This window comes from Xenopus laevis, chromosome 5L (genome assembly GCF_017654675.1).
Source record: "Xenopus laevis strain J_2021 chromosome 5L, Xenopus_laevis_v10.1, whole genome shotgun sequence".
Classification (NCBI taxonomy): Eukaryota; Metazoa; Chordata; class Amphibia; order Anura; family Pipidae; genus Xenopus; species Xenopus laevis.
Window position 1 is genome coordinate 99,722,806 of NC_054379.1, and position 22,061 is coordinate 99,744,866.

Consider the following 22,061-nt stretch of genomic DNA (forward strand, 5'->3'; position numbering starts at 1 on the left):
GCGCATGGGGAATACTATATTCTTCCCTAAGTTGTTGAAAAGATTTAACAGTCCCACCAGTGACGAAGTCTAATAGGGTTGTCAAATTCGCAGATATCCATATTCGAAACTCTATGGGAGAGCCACCTGGGGGGAAGTCCTTATTGTGAAAAATAGTTCTGTATTGTGTGGTAGTGTTGCTTAATCTCATCTTGAATGCTACAGAGTCCCAAAGATCTAATGCTTGCTGTGACGGGGGGAGGAGGTGTGGGAGGGAGACCCTAGCTGACTTAGGGATCCAAAATAAATGGGCGAGTTGTAACGGGGCCGAATAGTGATTTTCGATGGATTGCCAGGGTTCCTCAGTTGGTGCATGAATATGAACCATCGCTTCCAACCGACTTGCAAGGTAATATCTGTAGAGATGGGGTACTCCCAAGCCTCCCAATGATTTCGGTTTTGTCATGATAGCGGCCTTAATTCTGGGCTTCTTGCCCTCCCAAATGAAGTTCGATACAGCTTTTTGAAGTGAGAAAGCTACTGATTCGGGGAAGTGTATTGGCAATGTTCTAAAGAGGTATAGTATCCTAGGTAATAGCGTCATTTTAATGGCCGCTATCCTACCAAACCAGGAGAGGTGATATGAGCGCCATTTGTCCAGATCTCTCTTGAGATTATCGATTAGCTTGGGGTAATTAGCTTTGTACAGGGTGTCATAGGAAGGAGTAAGGAATACTCCGAGATACTCCAATGAGTCTGTCTCCCATCTATAGTCAAAGTTAAGTTGTAATAATTTAAGTTCTGGCTTGGACATACGAAGTGGCAATGCGTGTGATTTGGTAGGGTTTATTTTGTAACCCGAAATGAGTTGGAACTGAGTTAGAGTCTGTAATAAGTTAGGAAGCGTGGTTTGGGGGGCTGTCAACGTAAGGATGATATCATCGGCAAAAAGGCTGATTTTATGTTCCATTTCTCCGGTTCGTATACCCTTAATATTGGTGTTATGTCTAATGGCGTGAGCTAACGGTTCCAGGGATAGAGCAAATATCAGGGGGGATATGGGGCAGCCCTGGCGAGTCCCTCCTTTGATGGCAAAACGGTCGGAAAGAAGTCCCATGCTAAGAACCTGAGCCGAAGGCGTGGTGTAAAGCTGTTTAATCCCTGTAAGGAATGGTGTCGGAATCTGCAATTTGTCGAGCACCGTAAACATATATCTCCAGTCCAATCTGTCAAACGCCTTTTGGGCATCCAACGACAAAAGCAGGGAGGAGGTGTTTTGGTTAGGTGCACGACAAATCAGGTCTATGGTTTTACGGATGTTATCCGCCGCTTGGCGACCAGGTACGAAACCCACTTGATCGTGGTGTATAAGGTGGGGAAGAATTACAGATAGTCTGTTAGCCAGTATTTTCGCAAACAATTTAATGTCGGTATTGATAAGCGATATAGGTCTGTAGCTATCGCAATTGACTGGGTCTTTGCCAGGTTTTAGTATCATAACTATGGTGGCTGTCTGCATGTGTTGCGTCGGGGGAGAGCCCTCAAGAAAGGATTGAAAAAGCTCTCTCAAGAATGGGGTCAACTGATTTACAAAGGACTTATAATATTTAGCCGTATAGCCGTCTGGGCCAGGCGCCTTGCCAGATTTGGAGTCTTTGATCACCCTCTCTATCTCCTCCCTGGTTATTGGCTCCGCGAGCAGCTCCCTATCCTCTTTTGTGATGGTGGGGGGGATCCATTGTTTCAAGATATCCGACTCTAGTGCCTGGGACGCCTTAGGAGCTTTATCTGCAGTATACAGGTCCGCATAAAAAGCCCGGAATGTGTGGAGTATTTGCTTAGTATCCCTAGTTATCGTCCCTGTAGGGGTACGTATTGCATGTATGGTCTGAGAGGTGTGTAGAGCTTTCAGTTTGCGGGCTAGTAACGTGTGTGGTTTGTTCGCAAATTCGTAGTACAAGTGTTTAGTCTTTCTCATAGCGTAGGCCGCCTTATCGGAGAGGACTTGAATCAGCTGAGTTCTTGTGTCCTGAATGTCCTTGTAAGAGGCGGGGGACGGATTCTGTTTATGGGCGATGGCTAAATCGTGCAGCCTCTGTGAGAGTTGCTGGGTTTTCGCCTCCCTACTTTTTTTCCATATTGCAGCGTGTTTAATGAGTATGCCCCGGATCACAGCTTTATGGGCATCCCACCTGACCGCAACTGAGGTATCTTCTAGGGTATTCGCGATGAAATAATCTTTCAGGGAAGTGGAGACCTCAGCACAAATCACTTTGTCCAAAAGCAGGGACTCATTCAGTCTCCAACATCCATGCCCCCTCACCGCATCCCAATTGGCGAAAACAGTTTCCACCATGCCGTGATCAGACCAGGTAATATCATGAATCGTAGCATTACATACGTAGTCCACAAGTGTGGCTTTAGTGAAGATGAAGTCAATTCTGGAGTAGGAGGCATGGACGGAGGAGTAATATGAATAATCCCTATCAATTGGATGTTTCTCTCTCCAGACATCCACTAAGTGTTCTGCAGTGAGACACCGTGTTAGGTATGTGGAGTCCTGAATTTGAGCATTGGGGGTTTTACCCGCCTGCACACCCCGAGACCTATCCAGATTGTTATTCAATGTTGTATTAAAATCACCCCCTACAATCAATCTACCCTCCGAAAGCTGTGCTAATTTGTTGAAAAACTTTTTAAAGAAAGCTGGTTTGGAGGAATTAGGGGCATAGACTGATGCTAACGTGGTAAGATGGTTTTGTAGGAGGCCTGTCAATATTACATAACGACCATCCGGGTCCAGAAATTGCTGTTTGAGTAGGAATTTCACGTTTTTGGCCATTAGGATAGCTACCCCTTTGGTCTTAGTCGAAGAGTTGGCTAGGTATACCTGTGGGTAGTGTTTTGAAATATATTTGGGTGTAGAGGATTTGCTAAAATGCGTCTCCTGTAGCAGCAAGATATCAATTTTCTGTTTGGCATAATCTGAAAAGGCCATTGTACGTTTCTGCGGAACATTCAGTCCATTGACATTGTGGGAGCCTACCTTTAAATCGAAGGGATGAGTGCCTGGAGCGGTCCGTGGGCCCACCATCGTTGCCACTATGTCAGGCTGGGTAGAAATCAAGAAGACCTGTTTGAGAAGAGAGTAAAGTATCGGAAAGATTAACGAGAGAGATAGCGAGGACAAAGATAGACAGTGGGACAAGCAGAGAAGTCTAATAACCAGATAAGATATCGTGAAGTCCGTCACGGTATGCGAGTCCACAGAAAAAAAAAAAAAAAAAAAGGAAAAAAAACCAAGAAAAATTAAAAAAAAGAAACACAAATAATGTAGTCTCGATAAATTGGAGACTATTTAGGAATTCCAAGAGGGGGGGCAATATTATCGCACCCCACTGGGAAAACCTTCAAATGTGGGGGGTCACGGATCAGAGCCTATAAGAGAAAGCTTGTCCGTCCGGCCCGCCAACTATAGATATTTGAAATTTCCTAATACAAAATTTTAAGTCACACATATTTCTAGAGCCATGGACTCAAAGCCCCGTTAAGGTAGGTTAAAGTATTGACCAACTGTAATTCAACTATAACTCAGCTTAAACAATAAAGAGAATGAGGTCCACCCTTCTGATCATGTAGTGTCAAGCAACTGAGCAGGGCTAAGAATCGATTGTCCTTCTCGTGTACAGTAGAATACCTCCAGTCCAAAAAGTTCCTCTGGAACGAGGCACAGAACCTCAGGTAACAGCACACAATGTAGGGTATAGATCAAGTCTGAAGTGTCAGAGCTCAGACAGAAACCGGGCTGCAATAGTGCTATGTGAGTGGTGGTAATGTCCCTATATGAGCCGCAACACCAGATCAAGCCATGTGGGCCTCTTCCATCGGATCAGAAGTCGCAGCTTCCAAGGGAGCCTCCGGTGGTTCCTGGAGGTAGTGAAGTGCATCCTCAATGTCGTTGGGATGTCTGACAGTATATGTCAAGCCATTCTGTTGATAAGAGAGCTTGAAAGGAAAGCCCCACCTATAGGGGATGTTTCTCTGGCGAAGGACATCTGTCAAGGGTTTGAGGTCTTTCCTTTTCTGCAAAGTCGAAGAGGCCAGATCAGCATATAGTTTGGGATATATCCCATCAAGCTCTACCTGAGCTGTTCGAGACGCTCTCAGGACTGTCTCCTTAGTCTGGAAAAAATGAAAACGGACAATCACATCCCTGGGAGGCATATTAGGTTTAGGCCTAGCTCGAAGTGCCCTGTGCGCTCTGTCCAGTAATAAAAATTTGTCCTCTATACCAGGAGCTAGCGCCTTGAAGAATTTGGGTAGAAAGGTGTCGATATTCACAGATTCAGGAATATCTCTAAGACGTAAATTATTGCGTCTGGTGCGATTCTCCAGATCTTCATGTGCGTCCTGAAGGTCTCGTACTTGAGTTTGGAGATCCTGGATCAAAACTTCCATGTTAGCAGTGGACTCCTGGATGGAGTCCTGAGTTTGCTCTAACTGTAGGACCCTATGATCCACTGCAGTAATTTCCGTTTTGACCTCAGCCAGGGAGTTCCTTATGTCATTTTGTATTTCGTCCTTAAAGCAAAGTAGGAGAGATTTGAGTTCATTTATATCCTTCTTGGTGCATAGGGCTTCAGATTCCTGTTCCATGGTGGGAGTCGTATTTTTTGCAGCTTTCGCAGTGGCAGATCTGCTTTTGAAAAAGTCCGAAGTCCCCTCAGCAGGAGTATTTGTGGACTTCTGCCTACCGCCTGTCATGTTGGTTAAATCTGAGAGGTAGCAAGAAAGTTCAGTGATGGGGAGTAAGTCTCACAGGTGAAGAGCAGCTTACTCAAGGAGGTAGGACTGTAGAACCCTTGAGGAGGTAGCAAGAAAGTTCAGTGATGGGGAGTGAGTCTCACAGGTGAAGAGCAGCTTACTCAAGGAGGTAGGACTGTAGAACCCTTGAGGGTCCTCAAAATTGCTGGCAGTCTCTGAGCTGGTCAGCCGCACGACCAGGATGTTCAGTAGCGGTCAAAGACCCGGTACCAGTCAGCAGAGAGCAGTGCAATGGTTAGCGTGCGCCCTGAGGGCGATTTGGCTAGCACGTGTGGGGAACGTAGTCCCTCTCAACCGACCTCCGGAGTCGCCCGGTCCTCGGTAGGGTCTGTTATCTGGTAGGCAAGTCAATTTGGGGAAGCATCACCGTACAGAGTGTCCCCAATGGCGGAGGGTGAATAGTTATGCCCTAAATGGGCGCGCCACAGATCGTGAGGCCCGCTATGTGATTTGTAGCACCACGCTGCCCCTTAACAGTGGTGCAGGATCGAGGGAGCCACAGCGTTAGGCAAGCCCGCGGATCGGGAGACTTGAAGGGGGCTGACACGCAGCAAGTAGGTGCGCAATAGGGCTGTGGCCTGAAGGCTCGTGCAGGAGCAGTAAATCCAAGGCCTCAAAACGTGCGCGGCGGACGGCCGCAAGGTCAGAGTCGGGACAGGGCCGTGGTCGCATACAAGCCCGCGACTCCACTAACCTCCGGGTAAAAGTCCGTAGAACCTCGGCGTGTACTGGGGATCTCACCGCCCTCCGCCGTTAACCCCTTCCGCGCAGTTGAGCGAGACGGTGCGGCTCCAGCTCTCGCCTCTCAGGTTTGCGCAGACTGCCGATGAACCCCAATAGCAGGTAGCAGAGTACTGTATAGAGCTTGCGGGGATCTCAGGGAGTGTTTGATGCTGGGATTAGGGTGCTCATGTAGGCTTTTAGCGGGCCTTATCGGAGGAGCTAGTGGTTTACGCCGCCATCTTAATCAGCGTCCAGGCCACGCCCCCCCAGTCACGTATATCTTAATATTCATCACTCCAGACACCACCCATGATGGCATACAAAAGGGATAATAATTTACACAACTGCTTGGTTAAAGCCGATATTGGCGGGCAAGCCCAACATACAACAGTTTCAACATAATTCCAATTATGGTACTTTTTTATGTTTACATTTTTTTTTCCACCATCCTCATACTGGTAAACAATATGCCATCCACCACTTTTTTAACTGTCAGTTGATGTTATATATCTTTTGAACTATCTGTGCGGTCTAATATAAGTAGGGGAAACCACACAACAAATAAAATACCACATTGCTAAACATAAATCAACAATTCATAAGGAATTCACCATGTTACCAGTTCCAGTACATTTCAATCAGGCAAAACAAACCATTAGTCAAGTTAAAGTTTCCGATTTTGAATACAGTCATGGTACCAAGAAGGGGAGGCAACAGACTCCTTTTATTGAAACGCAGGGAAATATTCTGGATGGCCAACCCATGTATTCCATATCAAGCATGGTTCTGAGGGTTTGTTGTGTTTGTTTGAGAAAATTTGAGGCAGTAAAAGTGGAATTTAAATTATTTAAATGCATTATGATTAAAAGAAATTCATAAGAAAAAAAATCCTGATGGCAGGTTTCCCAATAATGTAGGGTTACTTGACTCCATGCATTTTGCATTCTGCTCTCTATCACATTAAGAGCATCAAAGCATAAAAAAAAAAAAAAATTCTTATGTATGTAAAATTGGTGTGCTCATACATCAGTTTTACCAATATATGGCCAAGTACAGTTAATACCTGAGTTACAGGTATACAAGAGCATCAAGCAGAACCTGCATATGAAAGCCTTACTGGAAAATAACTTTGCCTAAGAGGAACCACATTCAATGCAATTTGGACAACATACTTTTACCAAAAAACGCAATTTGGTTGTGAAAACATTTCTGCCATTAGAACTAATCAATACAGGAACATCTAAATACTGGGGTGTGTTCTGAACAAAGATTTTTAATGAAGCAGTATTGAGTTGTATGAAATTAAATCAAATGTAAAAAACTGGGGTACCCTCTAATTTGAATGCATGTAACTGCTCAATACTGATTACTGGCAACACCAAATTGGTTGGATTAGCTGGTTAAACCTTGAACTTCATAGGCAGGTGCGTCCAATCATTGTGCTTCTGTTTGACTCTCCTCTGAAGAGTGACATTATGGGATCCTCAAAGCAACTCAAAAGATTTGAAAACAAAGATTGTTCAGTATCATGATTTAGGGGAAGGCTACAAAAAGCTATCTCAGAAGTTTAAACCGTCAGTTACAACTGTAAGGAATGGAATCAGGAAATGGAAGGCCACAGGCACAGTTGCTGTAAAACCCAGGTCTGGCAGGTCAAGAAAAATACAGGAGAGGTATATGTGGAAGATTGTGAGAATGGTTACAGACAACCCAAAGATCTCCTCCAAAGACCTGCAAGAACATCTTGCTGCAGATGGTGTATCATTATTCTACAATTCAGTGTAATTTGCACAAAGAACATATGTATGGCAGGGTGACGAGAAAGAAGCCCTTTCTGCTTGTTGTATGCATAAGCTCATTTAGACAAGCCACAGTCATTTCGGAACAAAGTGCTTTGGACTGATGAGACAAGTTTTGCATTTGGTCATAACAAAAAGTGCTTTGCAAGGCGGAAGAACACCGCATTCCAAGAAAACCACCTGCTACCTACCGTCAAATTTGGTGGAGGTTCCATCATGCTGTGGGGCTGTGTGGCTAGTTCAGGGACTTGTTAAAGTTGAGGGTCGGATGAATTCAACCCAAGATCATCAAATTCTTCAGGATAATGTTCAAGCATCGGTCACAAAGATCAAGTTACACAGGGGTTGTATAATCCAACAAGACAATGCCTCTAAACACACTTGGAAATCTACAAAGGCATTTATGCAGAGGGAGAAGTACAATATTCTGGAATGGTCACAGTCCCCTGACTTGAATATCATCGAAAATCTACAGGATACTTTGAAGCAGGCTGTCCATGCTCGGCAGCCATCAAATTTAATTGAAATGGCGAGATTTTGTATGGACAAATGGTCAAAATACCCCCATGCAGACACTCAAAGGCTATAGGAGGCATCTAGAGGCTGTTGCAAAAGGAGGCTCAGCTAAGTATCTCTGTTGGGGTGCCCAAATTTATGCACCTGTCTAATTTTATGATGCATATTTTCTGGTCATCTGATAAACGTTATGTCACGGCTGAAATACTACTGTTTCCATAAGGCATGTTGTATATTAAAAGGAAGTTGCTACTCCAATGATAAAACAAAACTCCAAAGAATCAAGAGGGGTTCCCAAACTTTTTCATATGAATGTAAGTACACAAGCAAATTGAGACTATGCAGGGTACTGAAAGGATTTAGGCAGATGGGGAGAATCACTGTAAAATGCAAACAGAGGTAATTTGAAATTTACATTAAACTTAGACACCCCTCAGATATGAATTCCTGTTTGCTAATCCATGGGTTTTGTAAATAATGTCGTTTATTCAAGATCTGCTTTGTGATTATTGTTTCCTATAACAATGATTTGGTGATCTTTAAATACCCACATTTCCTTGATGTAAAAACCTCAAGCACAAAATGCATAAGTCATTGTCTTTTAGAAACAACCTGTAAATTGTGGGTTTGCCAGCTTATCTATGGCAGTGCTTATTTTTCTCCACCTGCTCACGGCCTGAATTTTGTCCACCCGGACCCCTCTTATGACCCATTCTGTTAATTTAATTTATTTCAATTAAAAAAATTCAAAACATAGTATACACAAATAACTTGAAATCATTTGCCAGAATAAACTAAAAAATGTCAAGAACGAGTGTAAAATTAATTCCATCAATACTAGTAGAATAATCTGAGTCATGCCTATGTTTTCAATTAAATAGTACACATACATATGTAGAAAGTGTGGAGAGAAGCTCGGTTATGTAACCTTTTGTTATTGTTAAAACTATTTAATTGATAAGAATTTAAATGAGACATTGCCAGCTGAAGCTGTTATCAAAGCAATAGTATATTGAGATTTGAAAAAGGCATGGAGAATCTGTCCAAAATCAAAATGACAAAAATCAATAGTGCAACCAAGTAATAAATCAACATTTTGATGTTTGCCATTGGGTCCATTTGAAGTCAAGTTTAAAGAATTAAGAATATTCAGGTAGTTTTTATAAATATTTATAATATTCCTCATTTACAATAATCAGAATGGCTGAAACAGCAGGAATAAGTACTGCAACTACTATATAATTATATGATGTTCCACAATAACTGCCGGTAACTTTTAGGGGGTTATTTACTAAAATCCAAATGTATCTCATATTAAATAAAATAAGTTCAACCAAACACCTATCCCCGATTTTGCCTTATTTATTAATAAAATAACTTGAATCAGTAAAAACCCAATAAAATTGAGCGAAAATCCGAATCGTACAACTTTTTCAAACTTCTTTTCCTCTTTTTTTCGGGTTTTATCAGATTATCAAGCTAAACCCAACGCAGAGTACGACATCTTCCAATTGGGAAAGGGACATTTCCCATTGATTTATGTGTGACCTTGACAGGTCTTAGATGGCGGCTTCTCAGATTCTGGCAGCTTGTTGTATTTGTACGTACCCTGAACTATCACATCTCAACTGCTCATCCCTTTAGACTGAAACCTACTGTGAGCAATAGGAAACCAGTACTCCCACTGTCCTATCTCCTGTGACCATTTGCTTGCAAATAGTGTTTTAACATTTGCTGGTGATATATAAAAAAGATTCACAAATTCATTTACAACAAGTTCGAAAACAAAAGGGTGTCTTTTCATTTTAAGATTTACTTGTAAAAACTATTTTAGAACATACTTTTTTCTGCACATTTTAAGAGTGATAAATGATAATTAAATCTATTTGTAAAGCTTTAAGTTTTCAAACCAATAATTTAAAGAAACATTTTTTACTACTCTAAATCTAGAAAAATGTGAAGTCATTTTTTTGGAGTAACAAGAACCAATAAAATATTTAACTCATCGACGAGAAATTTTAATTTCGCATTCGTTGTGATATTTATTTTTTTGATATTTTTATAATGATTAAAGTGAAGTGCTCCACATAAGTCAGAATATTAATCAAGTCAATTTTATAGTTCAATGAATATATTACAAGAATCTACTTGGTTCTAGGATCCATAAAATCCAGATAAAAAGGCATTACTGCCAGAATCTTCCATTAGTAGCTGCCAATTTTTTTTGTTCTGTTGTGTATAGCCGCAAGCTATAAAATGCAGATAAAAGCATACCTGCACAAATTTTGCAAGGGTGTTACTGAAAAATGTTTACTAAAATGAAATTGTAAAAGCCAATTTAGCAACTTTCCCCCAGTGTTGAGGCAATATACAATATATTTAATATCAGCTCAATAAATTCCACCATGCCTTACCATATACCAGCACACTTGGGATGCTGATAGATTGCAACTATTCATACATTTTTAGACTGTAAACTCTATTGTGCAGAGGCCTCTTCACCTCATATAAGTTATAATTTCATATGTAATGTATGTTCAATGTATACACCTATCAATTGTACAGCACTGACAAACATACTGGTGTTTTATAAACATGTGCAATTAATACAATTAACAGGACTTTACATTTATTTGGCTTATAACACTGGTATGCAAGCTATAAACAAATTAGCTGAAAATGGGAGAGGGGGAAACGCAATGATTATTGTGAAACTGATTTCAATAGGATTCATGGATCCTGGGGCCCCTTAATACCATGCAGTAAGGAATCAGTTTAATTACTGGGAGCCCTGTGGCTTGTGATTAACTCCATCTCTGGTGGGTTGACCCCCTCCTGGAACAATTCAATTTATTTTTAATGACCCATTTTACAAATACGTAAATGGTATTGGGACATATCTTTATCCTATGATTAGCGATTTGCAGCAAAAATGACACCTATAGACTTTAATGGGTGAAAATTGGCGCATGTCCAAAAAATTGTTGCCTAGACTTCAATGCATTTGTGAATTTTTGCACTTTGCTAATTTTTCGATGAAGCAAAATGGGTCGGGTTCATTCATCCTTACTTTTTATATCACATGGGTGGCGATTACGATAACCCATATTATATACAGAAACCTAATGAACTGCCATAATCTTCCCACAATTGCTGCCCCATCTCGCACTAATCTGCCTGTTCTTTTAATTTTCTATTCACTGGTTAACCAACTGAAACATCACACTTTGCCATTAAAATAAAAGGACTGTTTCCACACGACCTCTGCTCCAGTTTTTATTGTAGGCTTTAAAACTGAATTAAAAAGTCCTCGATGGACAATAAAATAAATGATCCCAGTGTTAACAGCATGCAGTAATATAAAAGCCCTACACTGCAGCTTCTGCATTCATGGGCAGTATATGAGGCAGCCGCAGGGTTGAACTATAACTGTGTATATAATATGTACATCACTTTTCCTGAAGAGAAGCTGAACGTGAAGCTTTGTGCCCCATAAACTCTTTACCAGTGGCAACTAGATATTACTGGGCCCCACAGAAAAAAATTTCAGGCCACAAAATGTCTAGAGATTGACCAGTTTGAATATGAATTAGGGACTCATGGGGCCTCTATATCTCCTGGGCCCCCCAGCAGCCACAGGGTCTAATTCCTGTAGTTTCAGCCCTGCTCTTTCCACCTATATTTTCCCTCACACAATCATATAATTCATCATTAGTCTGCTTTGTCTGTAGGTTTCAGGTTCTCACTAAAGAAAAGAAAATGTCCTGCAGTTTCTAGGCCTCCCCGCAGCCACAAACACACTCGGTTGGGGAGACAAAAGAGCGGGATCTCTAGGACTCTCCGCCATTATTTAGCCCGAGCCCAGTTTAACACCGCACCGCTGTGAGAAATCATTTCCCCTGATAAATCACCTCACAACACCGAGAATTTCAGTTCCTCAACCTTTAAACTATCAGGTAACCGCTGCACACGGTATATTTTATCTCCCTAACTCTTACAAGAAAGTTAGTCTTCCCCCCTCCCCCAGTCACAATTCTCAGGAGCTCAGCACACACCACCCTCCCCAACTCGTGTCCCAAACAAAATGAACGCTTCGGTTATCGTTCCACCCATTAACTATCACGCGGGACATCTCCACCAATCACGCGCAGGCTAATTACAGCGCCGCAGGGAAAGCCCGTTGGCTGCTTTAGGCACATGTTAACACAGGACCAATCACAATTATGAAAATCACATGGCCGGCGAATGACCAATGGTTGGATTCCTAGGTACAAAGCGGGTTTTCTCGACGTTGTTGGAGTTTATCCAACTCGGGATTGGTCTGTGCAAGTCACCTGATGCCCGAGAAAGCGCAAGGGGACAGGGAAAGGAAACAGGATGTGCTGGAGCCTCTCAGTGTACATTGTATTGTTAATTAATAACAAACTCTTTATACACTCCCATGTTATTAGTAAATTATTAAACCATATCCTACAGGGCTCTTACTCACTTGATTTGATGCAGACTGTGCTGATAGAGCAGCAATGCACAATTATTCCAAAGTGTTTCAAAATTAATCAATTTATGTGTAAATAGATTAAAAGTGAGTTACTGTTACTAACCTTTAATTAATCAGCACTAATCTGGCCCCATAAATCCCCTGTGTTCCCTGTGCTGCAACTCACATCCCATCCATGTCCTGCACTAACTGTAGCAAACTGGACAAATACCCAGCGCTGCCAGTGGAACAGGAACATGGCGACTCTGCAACGCTACAACTACATCACAACTACATCACTTACATCACAACTACATCACTTACATCACAACTACATCACTTACATCACAACTACATCCGTTACATCACAACTACATCCGTTACATCACAGTTCCATCAGTTACATCACAACTACATCAGTTACATCACAACTAAATCACATCACAACTACATCACTTACATCACAACTACATCACTTACATCACAACTACATCACTTACATCACAACTACATCACTTACATCACAACTACATCACTTACATAACAACTACATCAGTTACATCACAACTATATCAGTTACATCACAGTTACATCAGTTACATCACAACTAAATCACTTACATCACAACTACATCACTTACATCACAACTACATCAGTTACATCACAACGACATCAGTTATATCACAACTACATCACTTAGAACACAACTACATCAGTTACATCACAGTTCCATCAGTTACATCACAACTACATCAGTTACATCACAACTACATCACTTACATCACGACTACATCACTTACATCACAACTACATCACTTACATCACAGTTACATCAGTTCCATCACAGTTACATCATAACTGTATTATTACTACTCTTTTATTATCAAAAGTGAGAGACAAGCTCAATGTGCTGCAACTTTTCAGAGAAGAAAAAGACATATTGTCAGCTCTTCGCATATTTCACTGTTACTCATATCACAGCATAGACACCGCTTGTGTTGTAACTCTCAGCTCTGCATGTGCCCCTCACCCACACAATTCTAATGTTTATTATAATAAAGATTAATGAGGAGCCCCGATTACTTACTGTCCTGTTGCACCTCAGTGCAAAGGCTCAGTAATTCACTTTGTATTTTGTCCTTGTGACATAGTGCTGCCCATTATTACTATTATTGTCTAAAATTATTTTCTATGTTTTACTTGTTTGGCACTGCTAAATATCTATCATTCTTCCCTGTGATACTTACTGTCTGAATCCCTATCACCTTTACACACTGTCACCATCTCTTCCTACTGTATTATATATTCACCCACTATATACCTGCTATCCCACAGTCACACTCCCTTCCCAGAGACTATTATCCACTGTTACTATAGACACCATCTCTCCCTACTATACCTGCTATCCCACAGTCACACTCCCTTCCCAGAGACTATTATCCACTGTTACTATAGACACCATCTCTCCCTACTATACCTGCTATCCCACAGTCACACTCCCTTCCCAGAGACTATTATCCACTGTTACTATAGGCACCATCTCTCCCTACTATACCTGCTATCCCACAGTCACACTCCCTTCCCAGAGACTATTATCCACTGTTACTATAGACACCATCTCTCCCTACTATACCTGCTATCCCACAGTCACACTCCCTTCCCAGAGACTATTATCCACTGTTACTATAGGCACCATCTCTCCCTACTATACCTGCTATCCCTCAGTCACACTCCCTTCCCAGAGACTATTATCCACTGTTACTATAGGCACAATCTCTCCCTACTATACCTGCTATGTCACAGTCACACTCCCTTCCCAGAGACTATTATCCACTGTTACTATAGACACCATCTCTCCCTACTATACCTGCTATCCAACAGTCACACTCCCTTCCCAGAGACTATTATCCCACTGTTACAATAGACACCATCTCTCCCTACTATACCTGCTATCCCACAGTCACACTCCCTTCCCAGAGACTAGTATCCCACTGTTACTATAGGCACCATCTCTCCCTACTATACCTGCTATCCCACAGTCACACTCCCTTCCGAGAGACTATTATCCCACTGTTACTATAGGCACCATCTCTCCCTACTATACCTGCTATCCCACAGTCACACTCCTTTCCCAGAGACTATTATCCCACTGTTACTATAGACACCATCTCTCCCTACTATACCTGCTATCCCACAGTCACACTCCCTTCCCAGAGACTAGTATCCCACTGTTACTATAGGCACCATCTCTCCCTACTATACCTGCTATCCCACAGTCACACTCCCTTCCGAGAGACTATTATCCCACTGTTACTATAGGCACCATCTCTCCCTACTATACCTGCTATCCCACAGTCACACTCCTTTCCCAGAGACTATTATCCCACTGTTACTATAGACACCATCTCTCCCTACTATACCTGCTATCCAACAGTCACACTCCCTTCCCAGAGACTATTATCCCACTGTTACAATAGACACCATCTCTCCCTACTATACCTGCTATCCCACAGTCACACTCCCTTCCCAGAGACTAGTATCCCACTGTTACTATAGGCACCATCTCTCCCTACTATACCTGCTATCCCACAGTCACACTCCCTTCCGAGAGACTATTATCCCACTGTTACTATAGGCACCATCTCTCCCTACTATACCTGCTATCCCACAGTCACACTCCTTTCCCAGAGACTATTATCCCACTGTTACTATAGACACCATCTCTCCCTACTATACCTGCTATCCCACAGTCACACTCCCTTCCCAGAGACTAGTATCCCACTGTTACTATAGGCACCATCTCTCCCTACTATACCTGCTATCCCACAGTCACACTCCCTTCCCAGAGACTATTATCCACTGTTACTATAGACACCATCTCTCCCTACTATACCTGCTATCCCACAGTCACACTCCCTTCCCAGAGACTATTATACCACTGTTACTATAGACACCATCTCTCCCTACTATACCTGCTATACCACAGTCACACTCCCTTATCAGAGACTATTATCCACTGTTACTATAGGCACCATCTCTCCCTACTATACCTGCTATCCCACAGTCACACTCCCTTCCCAGAGACTATTATCCACTGTTACTATAGGCACCATCTTTCCCTACTATACCTGCTATCCCACAGTCACACTCCCTTCCCAGAGACTATTATCCCACTGTTACTATAGACACCATCTCTCCCTACTACACCTGCTATCCCACAGTCACACTCCCTTCCCAGAGACTATTATCCCACTGTTACTATAGGCACCATCTCTCCCTACTATACCTGCTATCCCACAGTCACACTCCCTTCCCAGAGACTATTATCCACTGTTACAATAGGTACCATCTCTCCCTACTATACCTGTTATCCCACAGTCACACTCGGTTCCCAGAGACTATTATCCACTGTTACTATAGGTACCATCTCTCCCTACTATACCTGTTATCCCACAGTCACACTCGCTTCCCAGAGACTATTATCCCACTGTTACTATAGGCACCTTCTCTCCCTACTATACCTGCTATCCCACAGTCACACTCCCTTCCCAGAGACTATTATCCACTGTTACTATAGGCACCATCTCTCCCTACTACACCTGCTATCCCACAGTCACACTCCCTTCCCAGAGACTATTATCCACTGTTACTATAGGCACCATCTCTCCCTACTACACCTGCTATCCCACAGTCACACTCCCTTCCCAGAGACTATTATCCCACTGTTACTATAGACACCATCTCTCCCTACTATACCTGCTATCCCACAGTCACACTCCCTTCCCAGAGACTATTATCCACTGTTACAATAGGTACCATCTCTCCCTACTATACCTGTTATCCCACAGTCACACTCACTTCCCAGAGACTATTATCCACTGTTACTATAGGTACCATCTCTCCCTACTATACCTGTTATCCCACAGTCACACTCGCTTCCCAGAGACTATTATCCCACTGTTACTATAGGCACCTTCTCTCCCTACTATACCTGCTATCCCACAGTCACACTCCCTTCCCAGAGACTATTATCCACTGTTACTATAGGCACCATCTCTCCCTACTACACCTGCTATCCCACAGTCACACTCCCTTCCCAGAGACTATTATTCACTGTTACTATAGACACCATCTCTCCCTACTATACCTGCTATCCCACAGTCACACTCCCCTCCCAGAGACTATTATCCACTGTTACTATAGACACCATCTCTCCCTACTATACCTGCTATCCCACAGTCACACTCCCTTCCCAGAGACTATTATCCACTGTTACTATAGACACATCTCTCCCTACTATACCTGCTATCCCACAGTCACACTCCCTTCCCAGAGACTATTATCCACTGTTACTATAGGCACCATCTCTCCCTACTATACCTGCTATCCCACAGTCACACTCCCTTCCCAGAGACTATTATCCACTGTTACTATAGACACCATCTCTCCCTACTATACCTGCTATCCCACAGCCACACTCCCTTCCAAAATACTTTTATTCCCACAGCTACTATAGGCATCAGCTTCCATTCTTCTCTCTTCTACAGACGAAGCAACCACAAAATAATTACTGCTGTGTTATGTCTTCCTTACTACATCCACTACTCCTCAGAGCTTCATTATGTGAGGCAATAAACCCTTGAAGGCAATACAACTGTTCCACACACCATACACACAATACAGTAAACAAGTGTAGCAGGTGCAGTTGTAGTTGTTAACACAAGGGGGCATCCATTCCCCAGCACAGCTGAAAACCCAAATTGAATCTGGAAGAAGAAGAACCCACCACTTTCTATGGACATGTGTGTGTGTGATGGGGCAGCACGTTTTGAGGATTCATCAATACATTTTTTTGTAACCAAAAGGGTTGGGTGCATTGTGTGGACTGTCAAATAAGAAATAAAGCTCTTTTTTTCCAAAACAAAGTGGCTCCAAAACTGTTGCAAACAACTTCCCCAAAGTACTGTGAGGAGATTGTACTGAGGGCAAGGAGCAGTGTAAGAATAAAGTCCTGTCCCAAGTATCCTGGGACATGACTCATTACTGGATGGGAATGTGGAGAAAGAACCTGCAGTGTAAGGGACACAACTCCAGGTAAATCTCTACCTTGTCTTCAGCCCTGTGCTGCAAAGAGCTGGGGGAGAACATCCCAGGGGGCAGAGGTGCCTTCAGCTACAGGTGAGTGACCCAAATACACAGGTGCCTTACACTGGATCCTTATTCCCCAGCTGGGCAACCTTTATTATGAGGAATCCTATAAAATAAAATGTGCATGCTTATACAAAACTACGACTCCCGGCATTCCTATGCCGGAAAACTAATGAAACAAGTGTATTGTTTGAGTGGGCTTTACTTTCCCTTTAAACTTTATTTCTTTCTAAGATTGCTGTTTTGTTGCTTTGGCTCCAGTGATTAGCAATCATATTTTGATGTTTCTGGGGCATGTATTTGTTTTGTTTAATTATATTTCTGCATATTTTCAGACAACTATTTGCTTAATAACTTGTGACAGTGTTAGACATATTCCCTTTCCTCCTGCTCTGCCAGATTCACAAAGTGCAGACAGGTAAAATGAATGAGGAATCAGAAGGGCATCTGGGCATCAACCTGTAGATTCACTTGTAGTCTGTGGTTTAATCTCAGCAAATTTGCAGCAGGTTTTTATGTTTTACTTTTTATGCATTTGGAATCATTAGTCATTTTTTTTGTCTTCAGAGTGAAACCTACATCTGGTTGTTGGTACCAGTGGTAGTGGCAGCCAGAAAGAGACTTGATTATATAATAAGGTGTCTTAGGGCAGAGATTCCCAAACTGTAGGGCTGGCTCTTCCTGGGTTTGTTTTTCCCCAACCTGATGGATAGTTAGGTGGTACAAATGTGTGTTGTTCATATTGTTAGGGCTATAGTTGAGTTGCTCTACCTTCATGTATCATGGGATTTGTTATGAGATATGTGGCAATAATAAAATATTGGACCATTAAGGGGCAGAAAGGGGAATTCTTAATTACTCATTCCTGGTGCAGTAAGCCAGATGGGAAGTATTTGTGGCATGTGACTGTAGAGAGTAGCATCAATGTTTTAGCACCAAGGGTACCATGTATCTACTCCTAACGTAGAACTAAACTGTTTCCTTGTATTGCCTCTGCCCCTGTGTGCTCTTAACCACAGTTATAGTTAAAACTATTTTAGTATATTACACCCTCTCTTCTCCCCCCCACCATCAGTGTATGTGTCTGCCATTTTGAAAAAAATGGAGATTGACTCCACTTATTTTTGGACCAATAATGCACTTTATTAATGGCGTTAGCTAATCCCCATCACAAAAAAAGTCAAACATGACATTTTATTGGTAATTCTTTATGTGAAATGAGATTATGACGGAGGTACAACAGTAGCCCAACTGAATAATTTGTACTGCTCAACAATGGCAAAGTGGTGTAAAGTATGATTGTATGGGTATATGGTAAAGGATGCATCTATTGAGTGTTTATCTCCTTGCTTAATAACCAATTAATGCTATAAATATAGAGCATAAGATGTTAATTGAACTTCTTGAAGATTGGATGATTGCTTGATAAAGGGTTATTGAGAGCATAGAGTAACCCATGTGATACATACAGGTTCAGGTATGTCCTTTAGAAGTGTAAAGTTCTAGTATGGCCTCAAGTAAGTCTATTGAAGAGTAAGACTGAATGGAAGACAATAAATGCAATTTAGTAAGTAATATGGCTTGCTGACCTTTGTGAGTCATTTTAGCAGCACACACTACAACTGAGCAGACTGTGTAATAGTTGGCATGTTATCCATTACTCAAGGTACCCCAAGATTCATAAAGATAGAGGTAACGTGTAAACTTGTCCAAGTGTTGTGCTGAGAGAACCCTCAGTGAGAAGCTGCTACTATGTACTGAGATATTAGTCGCTGAACATAATAAATGCATCTCCTCCAAATGCTCATCTTGGTGGAAGGGGTATAGTATGAAACCCATGTATATTAAGTGAGTGGCCAAACACTGTAGCCAATACTTTAGGGTGCAATAGGATTATAGTTGTACAGAAGAATAATGCCCCGTGCTGTTCATTACTGTGACAGGCACATCCATATTATCCACAAATACTTCCCCAACATGTTGATAGCGTGTGCACATAAGGCCAGAACTCATGATGATATCACCTAGAAATTCCAAAATCCACATTGTGGGTACGGTTCCTATTCACCCTCCCTCTCAGGACAGAACAATTTATTTCTAATAAACTGCAGCCTAACAATTATTCAGGTAGTCCTCACATGACGCTACAATAAAAAACCCAAGTGGAGCCCTTGGGATGACTGATCTTGTACTGCCATAAGGAATTCCTTAAAGGAGAACTAAACCCTAAAAATTAATGTAGATAAAATACCATATTTCACATACTAAATTTATGCTTGTCAATAGCAGCAATGATCCAGGACTTCAAACTTGTCACAGGGGGTCACCATCTTGGAAAGTGTCTGTGACACTCACATGCTCAGTGGGCTCTGATTGGCTGTTGAGAAGCTAAGCTTAGGGCTCGTCACTAATTATCCAGCAGAAAATGAGCTTCCCTGGCTGTAATATAAGCTGATGCTACAGGTTTGCTGATTATTCAATTCTGATGCTAATTGCACTGGTTTCTATGCTGCCATGTAGTAATTATGTGTATTAATTACTAATCAGCCTTATATTGTGACATTTCTATTCTATGTGTACTGTATATTGTGAGTGGCTCCCTAAGCTCAGTAAGTGACAGCAGCACAGAGCATGTGAATCAGTGAATCAGCAGAAAAGAAGATGGGGAGCTACTGGGGCATCTTTGGAGACACAGATCTTTACTGCTAACGGGCTGTGGTTGCCTTGGGCTCGTACAGAAGCACAAAACATCATGTACAACATTGCTACCCATTTATTTCGTTAGGCTTTAGTTCTCCTTGCACCATTAGGTGGCTCTTGTCAGATGCCTTTATATGTAGTGCACCAGTAGGTTATCCTCGTTTAAAATGTGCTTTTGTACATCCTAAATCATTGATACTCCTTGTTGCTTTATCATATCATACTGTTGTTATTAATGGTCCCGGTCTGGCAATCTTGTTGAGTGAGATGATTGTGCAGAAGGTCATCATAGCAGAACCTTGGGCAGCAGACTCATCTATTGCACAGGCTTGTCCTAGTCTCTGTCCACTTCCACCAAATCATGCAGCTACTGCACAAGATACCAACCAATATGGGAAAATTCCATTACCAAGCAAGGTGGCTAAAATTGCTGAAATTGTTAGCAATGCCATGGAAATAAATTTTCAGTCAGTTAAGAACTACTGCTCTTGAGGGTTCATTGATGATGGTGCATTGTAGGTACTGATGTATTAGGTATATTTTTCAACTGTATACTTGTTATAAACATATAGAATATAGCCCTTAGATGTGCTAATAATTTGTATACTGTGTAGCAATTGCAATTTATGTAAATACTCAGTTTAAAGGAAATATTCAACTTAAATATATCATTTGTAGAAATGTGTAGCTCTACTAAATGTATTTGTCCCAGTATTTTTTGAATTAAAAATGTTCCATAATACCAATGTAGACTGATTAATTATCCACAAGCTTTTTTAACACCTATTCTAAAGCAGGCCTTACACAGACCAGTATTAGCTGCTGGTTTAGCCCCTCCAGACCAGTAGACAATTGGCTTCTGCATATATGAGCAAACTGATCGCCTTTCCAACTAAATTCAGCCATATGTCGGTCTCTCATAAGTTCCTACTATGAGTAAATCATTGGTTTTATCTAGCCCACCATATTGGAGGCCAAATTGGGACCTAACCAAACAAGCGACTCTTCTGCTGTAAGACCAGCATAAGTCCATAAGGTGTAGATCTGTGACCGTGTATGGCCGCACACCTTTCCAAAGGCAGGAGCAATAGCTGGGAGGTGGGCAGCATGTAGGCCATGATATTTGCCATGAATATTTATTAGCTGTCCAAACTCCTCTGCACAACTAATATGAATGTAACATTTTTTAATAAGCAGGGGGAGGGCATGATATTTTTGCCCTCAAACGAGAACTAGAAGTTCAAAAACCACTTGCTCAAGAGTAAAGTTTCCAAGCCAGTTGGATTCCAGTATTTTATGTTTGCATAGGGATCAGACTTTCCTCATCATTCTGAGCATAGCTTGTGTTTTCCCCAAGACAAGGGGATTTATGTTGTACCAGATCTGGGGATGTAACTAAGGCCCAAGTGCTCCATGATGTCCATGAAGTGGCCTCTTAACTAAAAGTTACGGTCACTTAGCTCAGCGTTTCATATCTGTGACACCAGAATTATCCCATAGTTCTATTGCTTATGTATTTGGAGTTGTGCCCTTGACTGCGTAGCTGCTTGATATGTAGGAAGCAGAGGAAATGAGCCCCATACATTGGAAAGATTTACTAAAATAATTATATGAAATATACACTTGAGAGCATGACTGCTTTCATCATTGCATTCTTAAGCATCCCTTTCCATCTATTTTGGGGCAGAGGTACCTTTCCACTGGCATATTTATTGATGTTTTGACTGGTGAGGCTGCCCAGCATGAACGAGGTGGAAAATGGAATTTTAAGCTCCCTCCCCCACCCCAAAAAAAGTCTTTAACGTATATTAAAATGTAAATCCATTTTTTACAGTTCTAGACAATAAAATGATTTGAGGGTAAAAAAATATAGCGTATTAATAAACTAAATTTTC

At 41.8% G+C, this 22,061-nt stretch overlaps 2 protein-coding genes across 8 annotated transcripts in view; one reads left to right on the forward strand and one right to left on the reverse strand.

Moving 5' to 3' along the window:
• The window catches only part of LOC121393757 (BAG family molecular chaperone regulator 2-like), a 96,634-nt gene that overhangs the window by 19,898 nt on the left and 54,675 nt on the right, over window positions 1–22,061 (reverse strand). The window lies entirely within an intron of this gene.
• LOC121393758 (scavenger receptor class A member 5-like) overlaps window positions 1–22,061 on the forward strand; it is a 71,611-nt gene that overhangs the window by 10,940 nt on the left and 38,610 nt on the right. Inside the window, exon 1 of one of the 7 annotated variants that reach the window (XR_005961322.1) lies at window positions 16,714–17,496. The exons of the other annotated variants lie outside the window; for them this stretch is intronic. The gene's annotated coding sequence lies outside the window, so the exon portion shown is untranslated. Of the gene's footprint in view, window positions 1–16,713; window positions 17,497–22,061 lie in introns of those variants that run through there. 7 annotated transcript variants of the gene reach the window in all.